Raw genomic sequence first — 11,764 nt, forward strand, 5'->3', positions numbered from 1 at the left:
ATACTACCCAAAGCAATCTACAGATTCAGTGCAATCCTTATCAAACTACCAATGGCATTTTTCAAAGAACTAGAATGAAAAATCACACAATTTGTATGGAAACACAAAAGACCCCAAATAGTCAAAGCAGTCTTGAGAATGAAAAACGGAGCTGGAAGGATCAGGCTCCCTGACTTCAGACTATATTACAAAGCTACAGTAATCAAGACAGTATGATACTGGCACAAAAACAGAAATATAGATCAATGGAACAGGATAGAAAGCCCAGAGATAAACGCACACACACATGGTCACCTTACCTTAGATAAAGGAGGCAAGAATATTCAATGGAGAAAAGACAGCCTCTTCAATAAGTGGTGCTGGGAAAACTGGACAGATACATGTAAAAGAATGAAATTAGAACACTTCCTGACACCATACACAAAAATAAACTCAAAATGCATTAAAGACCTACATGTAAGGCCAGACACTGTAAAACTCTTAGAGGAAAACATAGGAAGAACACTCTTTGACATAAATCACAGTAAGATCCTTTTTGACCCACCTCCTAGAGAAATGGAAATAAAAACAAAAGTAAACAAATGGGACCTAATGAAACTTAAAAGCTTTTGCAAAGCAAAGGAAACTACAAACAAGATGAAAATACAACTCAGAATGGGAGAAAATATTTGCAAACGTATCAACGGACAAAGATTAATCTCCAAAATATATAGGCAGCTCATACAGCTCAATATTAAATAAACAAACAGGGACTTCCCTGATGGCCCAATGGTTAAGAATCCGCCTGCCAATGTAGGGGACACGGGTTCTAGCCCTGTTCGAGGAAGATCCCACATGCCGCAGAGCAACTAAGACCGTGGGCCACAACTACTGAGCCCGCGTGCCGCAACTACTGAAGCCCATGCACCTAGAGACCATGCTCCACAACAAGAGAAGCCACCGCAATGAGAAGCCTGCAACTGCAACGAAGAGTAGCCCCTGCTCGCCATAACTAGAGAAAGCCTGCATGCAGCAACAAAGACCCAAAGCAGCCAAAAATAAATAAATAAATAAATAAATAAATAATAAATAAAGAAATAAAGAAATAAACAAACAACCCAATCCATAAATAGGCAGAAGATCTAAATAGACATTTCACCAAAGAAGATATACAGATTGCCAACAAATACATGAAAGGATGCTCAACATCACTAATCATTAGAGAAATGCAAATCAAAACTACAATGAGGTATCACCTCACACCAGTCAGAATGGCCATCATCAAAAATCTACAAACAATAAATGCTGGAGAGGGTGTGGAGAAAAGGGAACCCTCTTGCACTGTTGGCGGGAATGTAAATTGATACAGCCACAATGGAGAACAGTATGGAGGTTCCTTAAAAAACTAAAATTAGAACTACCATATGACCAGCAATCCCACTGCTGGGCATATACCCTGAGAAAACCATAATTCAAAAAGAGTCATGCACCCCAATGTTCATTGCAGCACTATTTACCATAGCCAGGACATGGAAGCAACCTAAATGTCCATCGACAGACGAATGGATAAAGAAGATGTGGTACATATATACAATGGAATATTACTCAGGCATAAAAAGAAACGAAATTGAGTTATTTGTAGTGAGGTGGATGGACCTAGAGTCTGTCATACAGAGTGAAGTAAGTCAGAAAGAAAAAAACAAATACTGTATGCTAACACATATATATGGAATCTAAAAAATAAAAGAAATGGTACTGATGAACCTAGTGGCAGGGCAGGAATAAAGACGTAGATATAGAGAATGGACTTGAGGACATGGCAGGCAGGGGTAAGCTGGGATGAAGTGAGAGAGTAGCATTGACATATATACACTACCAAAATAGATAGCTAGTGGGAAGCAGCCGCATAGCACAGGGAGGTCAGCTAGGTGCTTTGTGACCACCTAGAGGGGTGGGATAGGGAAGGTGGGAGGGAGACACAAGAGGGAGGGGATATAGGGATATATGTATTCATATAGCTGATTCACTTTGTTACACAGCAGAAACTAACACAACATTGTAAAGCAATTATACTCCAATAAAGATGTTAAATAAATAAATAAAATGACCAGCTGGTAACTTAAGATATGGAAATTTGTGCTATGTGCCTATAGACAATTAGTAAGAGGTTTTAAATGGTAATAAATAGCATTTCATCATGGTTTTAAAAAAAGAGTTCTTCATATATTCTGGACACTGGTTATCTGAGTTTTTCACGTACGTGTACATGTATTGCAAGAGCTGGCCTCAGGCAAAATTGTGAAACTGAAGTTCACATTGACATTTTTTTTCTTCCAACAAAAGGTCTTACATATTTATTACCAAGCCAAAGCACTAGTGCAGAAACACTGACACAAAGAGAAAAATCATTTTCCCAATAAAATACATCCAGCTGTTCAGATAGTGATGTTCTCAGGGTGATATGGTAAGAGGTAAGTGACTTTGACACAGCATAAATATGTTTGCCTCCTCATGTGTGGGGCTGCGTATAGACCCAGCTTGGTTCTGCTCCAATGTCTTCTCTCCGAATTTTACCTGTTCTATTATCAGTTTTCATTCTAATACGTTGGGGAATGGGACAATACTGCTTTTGTTTCTTGGCCAGGAATCACTTGATCCTGAAAGTCTTGTTAGAAGACATGGCGAGGAGCAAATTCAACCACACATAAGATAGTGGAGAAGAGAAGAGAGTGCCACATTAATATTTATGTGTACCTACCAGGTACCAGGTGCTCCTTGCACCATATTTTTCTCACCCTCATGCTGCAAGGAGGTATTATTTTCTCTATTTTCACTCTGAGACACCAGAGCCCAGAAAGGTTCAGTAACTTGCTCAATGCTGCACAGTTTTTAAGGTGAACAGCTAGGATTCAAAGAAATCTGCCTGAATTCTGTCCCTTGAAGAAAGCACACTTAAATTGATGCCTCCCACTTCTCTTTCTCTTCATTTTTAAAAAAGATTAATTAATTAATTTATTTTTGGCTGTGTTGTGTCTTTGTTACTGCGCGCGGGCTTTCTCTAGTTGCGGTGAGTGAGGGCTACTCTTTGTTGCGGTGTGCAGGCTTCTCATTGCGTGCCTTCTTCTGTTGTGGAGCACGGGCTCTAGGCACGCGGGCCCAGTAGTTGGGGCACATGGACTCAGTAGTTGTGGCTCACAGGCTCTAGAACGCAGGCTCTGTAGTTGTGGCGCACAGGCTTAGTTGCTCCTCGACATGTGGGATCTTCCTGGACCAGGGCTCAAACCTGTGTCTCCTGCACTGGCAGGCAGATTCTTAACCATTGCGCCACCAGAGAAGCCCTCTCTTCATTTTTAACACCCTCATCTCCTGTACCCTCATCTAGTTTGTCTTACTCCCCAACTTGCCAGTTACTTTCCCCTGGGGAGCCTTTTTCGCTGCCCAGCTCACCAGCTCAGGTTATGGGGCCTTTCCAAATCACTTGTCACACCATTTCCCCATCTGTCCTCAAGACTGGACTCTGGGCTCTGTGAGGCAGAGGGACCACATCAGTCTTGTCCGTTTTTATACCCCAGTAGTGGATGCTCAGCACCTACTTGTTTAATGAATTAATATGAGTTTATTGGGAGAGCAAAGTAATGTCTCTCTTGTTAGGCACTGCAATAGGGGTGGCAGAGATGTTTTTGAGCTGTGAAGCCCAGCCAAGCATCAGGACTGGAAATCATACATTTGTACCTCTTTTCTTGACTCTACATCCTTGCCCATCGCTCCATGGGTACAGCCCATCTCAGTGCCCCATCTTTGGCTTCTGGCTCACTACCTGCTGACTCCACCGCAGCATCAGATGAATCTGGCCTTTCTGCTCACCTCTGCTAGAAAACCCAGAGGTGAGGTGCCTGCCCTCCTTGAGGCCACATCTGGGCACATTTGTAAATCCACAGTAGTTTGCACCTATGGGCACAGTTCCTTTTTAACCCCAAATTTTGTTTTTATTTTGTTTTTAATCCACGAATTTGTATTTTTAAAATTTAAAACCCTCAGGAAAAGTCACAAGAAAGATATAATAAACACTCATAAATCCTTCACCTAGATTCTCCAATTGTACCTACTCTCTCTCATTCTCTCTCATTTTTTCCCCTGGCTGAAACATTTGGGAGTTACTGCAGACATCATGGCATTTCACCTCTAAACACTTCACCATAAATTTCCTACAAACAAAAACATTGTACACAACCACAATATCACTCTCATGAAATTTAACATTGTTATTGTACTGATCTCTAATATTCAGTCTATACTAAAATTTCCCTTATTATCCCAATAATGTCCTTTGTATATATATATTTTTTGATCCTAAATCCAATTAAGGATCACTTTGTTATAAAGCAGAAACTAACACACCATTGTAAAGCAATTATACTCCAATAAAGATGTTAAAAAAAAAAAAAGGATCCCATGTTGCATTTAGCTGTCATGCCCCTTTAATCTTTTAATCTGCAGGAGTTTCTTTGCTTTTATTTATTTATTTGTTTGTTTGTTTATTTTTTTAGCTGCGCTGGGTCTTCGTTGCTGTGTGTGGGCTTTCTCTAGTTGCGGCGAGCAGGGGCTACTCTTCATTGCGGTGCGTGGGCTTCTCATTGCAGTGGCTTCTCTTCTTGCGGAGCACAGGCTCTAGGTGCATGGGCTTCAGTAGTTGCAGCACTTGGGCTCAGTAGTTGTGGCACTCAGGCCCTAGAGCACATGGGCTTCAGTAGTTGTGGCGCATTGGCTCAGTAGTTGCATCACGCAGGCTTAGTTGCTCTGCAGCATATGGGATCTTCCAGACCAGGGATCAAACCTGTGTCCCCTGCATTGGTAGGCAGATTCTTAAACACTGGAGCACCAAGGAAGTTCCTCTTTGCTTTTTTTTCTTTTCTTTTTTTTTTTTTTTTTTTTTGTCTTCCATGATGTAGATGTGTTTGAAGAGTCTAGGCCACTTATCTTGCAGAATGTTCCTTAATTTGGATTTGCTGATGTTCCCTCATGATTAGATTTGGGTTAAACATTTTTGGCAAGATCACAAATATGATGTTGTAGTATCCTTCTCAGTGCATGACATCTGGAAGCATTGTTGTTTTGTCCCATTATTGATGATGTAGGGAAATCTTTTTTTTTTTTTTTGATAAAACATCATTTTGTCCATGATGTCCATCAACGGACACCTTGGGTTACTTCCATTTTTTGGCTATTGTGAATAACGCTGCTATAAACACCAATTTCATAAAGATTTTCCTTGTGTTTTCTTCTAAGTGTTTTACAGTTTTAGCTCCTATAGTTTAGGTATTTGAGCCATATTGAGTAATTTTTTTGTATATGGTTGTAAGGTAGGGGTCCAACTTTTATTCTTTTGCATGTGGAAATCCAGTTTTCTCAACACCATTTGTTGAAAACACTGTCCTTTCTCCATTAAATTGTCTTGGCATCTGTAACAAAAATCAATTGACCATAGACTCAAGGATTTATTTCTGGGGTTTCTATTCTATTCTGTTGATCTATATATCTATCTTTATGCCAGTATCACACTGTTTTGATTACTGTAGCTTTGTAGTAATTTTTGAAATCAGGAAGTATAAGTCCTTCAACTTTGTTCTTTTTCAACATTGTGTTGGCTATTCATGGAGGGCAGTTACTTTTTAAACAGGACTCCTGGAGACTCCATTTGATATTAAGGAAGAGATGATTGGGATTTTCCTGGCAGTCCATTGGTAAGGACTCAGCTCTTTCACTGCTGGGCCCAGGTTCAATCCCTAGTCAGGGAACTAAGATCCCACAAGCCACACTGTGTGGCCAAAAAAAAAAAAGGAAGAGATGATCTATAACAGTCAACACTTACACACTTTAAGAAGAATGTTGGTGACTGTGTTTGGCTGCCTTCAAAGCCCATCTCATGGTTTGGTGACCCTAATGTTTGTACCAAGAAATAGAATGCATGGCCTGGTAAAGGTAAAAGCATTAAATCCTATTTAGTTAAGTGCTATACAAAATTTAATATACTAAAATATATAAAGTAGCATGGAATCAGAAATCTGAGCTGCCTAGTCACTGTACACACCCATCACTTCAGCCCATTTGAACACCTGTCTTTCCTTTAAGTGTGCTCTACTTCTCCTCACCCACCACCTACCTCCTTTTTCCTGAATTCAGATGCCACATGTAAGTCATTTTGTAATCTATTTTTATTCTTTTCTCTTCTTGCAGGACACTTTTAAATCTCTATGCTTTAATTGCACTGATTAAAAATAAATAATACATTCACCAGGTTCAAAATTCAAAAGGTAAAATGATCCATGATGAAAGTCTCCCTGACATCCCTGTCCCTTCTCTCCAATTATCTTCCCCAGCAGCAACCATTCTTATTGTTTTCTGGTATTTTCATATCCATACACATTTGGGCCACAGATAAGTAAAAAGAACTTCCTCACGCAAACAGCTGCATAGCAGATGCTGTCAGCACTCTGCTGCATCCCTTGGACCTTCTCTTTTCAGTGTGCTCCTACAGACTCACTTACCAAGAGTGTAGTTCTGTGCCTGAAGGCTTGACGGAAGCTGGGAAGACTATTTTAAGCACTAACAGCAGGCCGTGTGTAGGGGGGAATTACTCCCACCCAGGAACAGCTCCATCCAAGAAGCTCGGGAAGTGGTATCTTAACATGCCAACTCACCACCTATCCTTCTGGTGGGATAACTGGGCATGCAAGTTCTACGCTGGTTCCAAGAGCTTCTCAGCAACATTGGGCTCCAGTTTCCCATAGCAGTAATTTGTTGAATAAGCCACTCATTATAGGCTGCTTTCCTTCCTGGTTTCACTTCTTCCCTCCCCTCAAGCTCACTTCCCAAATGAACTACTTGCACTCAAATCCTGGTCTCAGAGTTTACCTTGGGGGAAACCCAAACCAAGACACATAGTATACCATACACACTGTTTCATACCCTGCTTGGTTTGCCACCCCTCAACCCTGGGTTAAAAGAAAACAAGTTTGTTTTATTATTCTCTTTTCAGTTTATTTTTCTCAAAATTAGGCACAATTTTAAAAATTGGTTGTCAAGATTAAAAAGTCAGGAGATTAAACATTGGAATCTGGATTTCATGCTTCTCTTGAAAAATCAAAATTCCTAGCAATACCTCTGTTCTGGTATGACCACCGTCTTCGAGGCTGGATCTGAGGGTTCTTCCCCCCTGGGGGTGAGGAGTGGGGTCTCTCTGCCATTCATGAGTCTCTCACAGTGGGCTCCTCATTCATTTATTGGGCCTCCCTGGTTCTGAAACAGAGGGAAGGGGGCAGGACACAACCTTTAAAAGAATGACATAGCCCAAGGACATGACGTAAACTGAGTAGAACCAAATAAGTCCAAGATGGCAGACAAGTTGACTTCCACTACACCTGGAGGCTCAGTGTATGCTCATTGTAACACATCACCAAGCTAAATGATATACCCACAGGTGCCATGACAGTTCCAAGGCCAACCATAAAGGTCAAAAAGTGGGTGTTGCCTCAATTCCTGGAAATCCTCGCCCCTTCCCGAAATAGCTGGAATACCCCTCCCACTCATTAGCCTATGAAATTACCCACCCCTATAAAAACTGATAACTCCATACCCTGGGACCGCTCTTGCCTTCTCAGATGGCCCACACTCTTTCTGTGGAGTGTGTTTCTCCCAAGACCTTTCACCTTCTGAGATGGCCCACACTCTGTGGAATGTGTTTCTCTCTAAATAAATACACTTCTTACCTATCACTTTATCTCTCACTGAATTCTTTCTGTGACATCAAGAATCTGAGCTTCATTAAGTCCTGAAAGCAGGTGTGTGATCTCAGTTAAAAGGCCGTGGGTTCAAGTCCCAATGTGGGTTTTGGCTGGGTTCGAGTCCCAGCATGTGGGTTCAAGTCCCAATCTGAGTTACACAGTTTCAGTCCTAGCAGGTCACTAAATCTGAAGCCCCTGGTTTGGGCCCTCATTAACAGAGGCTTGAAGTATTTCTAAATCATCTAAAGTCAATGTAAATTCTGATTCAGTTGTTCTGAGTCAGGGCTCAAGATCCTGCCTTTCTTACAAGCTTTCAGGTGATGCTGATGTCCCTGGTCCACAGACCACTCCTTGAGAACCAAGGCTCTAATTTCTCCCGTCTCTAATCCATTTTGCATATCATTGTGCATTTATTTTTCTAGAATGCTATGTTTCATCATTTTAAAAATCCCAGTGGTTGTTGAATATCCATGGCAGTTCCTCTTTACTATTTTAATTTTTAAACCACAGAATCTTTTGGTTTCCCAAACAACACTATTGCTCTGATCCCCAGTGCACAAATGAGATAGAATACGGGTGCTACTAAGGTTGAAGATGGGGCCTTGGGAAATATGCCCTGAAGTTTCCACCCACCCCACTGATCCTCAGATTCCTGTGGCAAAGCCACATGAATTTAAAATTGCATGGAACTCAGTTGAAAGTCAGAGACCTTATTCTGGTATTCCAAGGCTTTGGGAGTTAAGTAACTTGCCCGAGGTCACACAGCTGCAAAGCACTGGATTTCCCAAACCCCTTGTACATTCTTGTCCCAAGGCTACATTCGCACCCTTTCCTCCCAACACCCAGGTCAAATTCTCCCACTTGATTACAGGCTTTTCCCACCCTGGTCACACCTAAGACTTAGCTGCTCTGGGGGCCTACCTCTACTGATCCAGCCTCTCCCTTATCTCTTTATCCTTATCTCCCTTTCACCACCAAGTTATGTTAAAATAGGGCTTAAAAGTACTAAGAAGGACTTCTTGACTGCAATTCTACAGAAACACATATGTAGGGCTTCCCTGGTGGCGCAGTGGTTAAGAATCCACCTGCTAATGCAAGGGACATGGGTTCGATCCCTGGTCCGGGAAGATCCCACATGCCACGGAGCAACTGGGCCCATGCACCACAACTACTGAGCCTGAGCTCTGGAGCCCGTGTGCCGCAACTGCTAAAGCCCGCATGCCTGGAGCCTGTGCTCTGCAACAGGAGAGGCCACCGCAATCAGAGGCCCGTGCACCACAACAAAGAGTAACCCCTGCTTGCCACAACTAGAGAAAGCCCATGTGCAGCAACGAAGACCCAATGCAGCCACAAAAAAAAAAGTACTAAGAAAAAGTCTGTGTCTTTCACCCCTCTCTTACCCTGCAGTTCTCTCCAAAATGGTGCATTTGGCAAAAGGCAGGAGACCAGGTAACTATGGGATAAAGTTCTACCTCCTTGATTTGGCCTCTAGGTCTCCATCATGTGGCTGTGGCCTCTGTGCCAAGTAAGCATCTTGCCTTATCATCCTGCCAAGAAAACCTTCTCTCTGCCCAGTTGGTGCTCACCTCCACCTAAAGTCACCTTTGGTGCCTCTGCCTAGCCTATGGGCCTTTGTTCACCCTATCCCTTACACACTCAGAATGTGTTAGTGAGTTTTTTAAAAATTACAATGAAAAGTCTTTAACGAATATAACTAGGAGTATCTGAGAAATTAACAGCTCCTCCTCCATGTCTTTTTGAGGCTCATCTCAGAGATGAACAAAAATATCTGTTTTCTTTGCCACCTTTCTGTGTCTGCCCAGCCCTGCGAGGGAGGAGAGATGAACAGCTCTCCTAAAACTCTGAGCTCTGTATGTTAAACTATGCATTTGAAAAATGAGTTATAGTGGACAATTACCTGGAAAAATATCACTTACCAAAAATTATTCAAGAAATAGAAAACTTGAATAGATTTATACATTAAAGAAATTGAATCCAAATAAAAAATTCTAGGCACAAAAATACTTCACCAAGCCTAGATGTCCTCATAGGCACTTTTGTCACCTTCAAGGAACAGAAAACCTCCATCTTACCCAAACTCAGAAACACGATTCAACAATTTGTATGAGGCTAGTCACTGACCACTGCTAGTGTAACCCTGACACCAAATCAGAAAGGACAGTGAAACTGATAGTTCAGTTTCACTTTACAGATATAACAATTATAAATAAACCACTAGCTATCCAAATGCAGCAATGTAGGAAATATCCCAGGAAGAAAAGGATGTCATTTAGCCAGTAGAGAATAGCAATATAATTTACCCAGCTACAGATCAAGAAACAAAAATCATCTCAATAGATTCAGAAAAAAAAACCCAGATGATAAATTCAACAACCATTTTATGAAAACAGTCTTCTTTTGGGTTCCCCAGAAGCAGACCCTCACAATGATCCCACCAGAGGGGTGAGGGAGCTAGGGGATTTGAAGTCCAGTTCCTAAGAGAAAGTAATTGCTTGAGTACTACTCCTGGAGCTGTGATTCCACAGCAAGTTTAGGCTTCTCTTCACTGGGGCAGAGCAGCCTTCCTAAGTTTTGTGGGGGATCAGCGGAGGCCTCAGGCTGAGAGAGTCTGATTCTGGTATTTGAATGTGGGCCTAGGCACCCTGAAGCTCTAAGATATGGAAGGGGCCATACTCAGCACACTAGAAACAGAAGAGAATTACTTAATTACTTTAACCTGTCTTTTGTTGTTAAGAATTTTACTGAAGAAAACAAAAACAAAAACAAAACAAACAAAAAAACTAAAACAAAACACCTCATTCTCAGTGGTGAAATGTTAGAAGTATTACCTTTAAAGATAGAAACAAGGATGGCCTCTGTCAGTACATTTGTTCACAATAAAGAAAGATTGAAAAAGAAAAAGATGAAAAGTGAAAGTATTGGAAAGAAAACAAATAACGAACAAAAAAAAAAAACCCCTGTCATTATCTGCAGATAATATAATTGTCTTCAGGGAAAATCCTGAAGAATTTCACATATATGGAATTGGTATGTGTATCAGTTAGGTAATGTGGTATAACAAGTTATCCCATATTTTAGCAGCTTAAAACAACAAACATTTATTATCACACACTTTCTGAGGATTAGGAGTCCAGGAGTGGCACAGTAGTTCTGGCTCAGGGTCTCTCATGTGGTTGTAGGCAAGTTTTTGGCCAGAGTTGCCGTTTTATGAAGGGAAGAAAATCCATTTCCAAGCTCATTAACACAAGAGGCTCCTCTTCTTCACTATATGGGTCAATCCATAGAGAGAGCTTCTCACACAACATGGCAGTTGGCTTCCCCCAGAATGAGTAGAGAAAGAAAACTCAAGATGGAAGCCACACCTTATAATAATCTAATCTCAAAAGTGACATACCCTCACTGATGTGTATTCCATTTTTTCAAAGTGAGTCACTATGTCCAGCTCACACTCAAGGGGAGAGGACTACATAAGAACCTGAGTACTGAGAGGCAGGACCATTGGGGATCATATTAGGGTTTACCCACCGTAGTACATAAGAGTGGTGTAGTTACAAATGTGCAGGAAAAGGAGTGGACTTTGCAATAAATGTGACTGGGACAATTGGTTATGCAGATAGAAAAAAGCACCAACCTGATCCCTAGCTTATTCCACACTCAAAATAAATTCCAAGTGGGTTAAAGGCTTAAATATTAAAATTAATTATTTAATTAATTAAAATTAAATATTAAAAGTAAAACTTTCAGAAGAATATATTGGAAGAGTATGTTTATGCCTTCTGGATAGGGAAGAGTTCTTTTTTTAAAAATTTATTTTTATTTTTGGCTGCATTGGGTCTTCGTTGCTGTGCGCAGGCTTTCTCTACTTGTGGCGAGTGGGGGCTACTCTTCGTTGCGGTGCATGGGCTTCTCATTGCAGTGGCTTCTCTTGTTGTGGAGCACGGGCTCTAGATGTGCGGGCTTCAATAGTTGTGGCACGCGGGTTC

At 41.3% G+C, this 11,764-nt stretch overlaps 1 pseudogene; it reads right to left on the reverse strand.

Moving 5' to 3' along the window:
- Nucleotides 1-2,414: 2,414 nt before the first annotated feature.
- On the reverse strand, nt 2,415-2,659 carry LOC118881602 (annotated as a pseudogene).
- Between the last annotated feature and the right edge of the window lie 9,105 nt (nt 2,660-11,764).

Source organism: Balaenoptera musculus, chromosome 15, assembly GCF_009873245.2.
Source record: "Balaenoptera musculus isolate JJ_BM4_2016_0621 chromosome 15, mBalMus1.pri.v3, whole genome shotgun sequence".
NCBI classification, from domain to species: domain Eukaryota; kingdom Metazoa; phylum Chordata; class Mammalia; order Artiodactyla; family Balaenopteridae; genus Balaenoptera; species Balaenoptera musculus.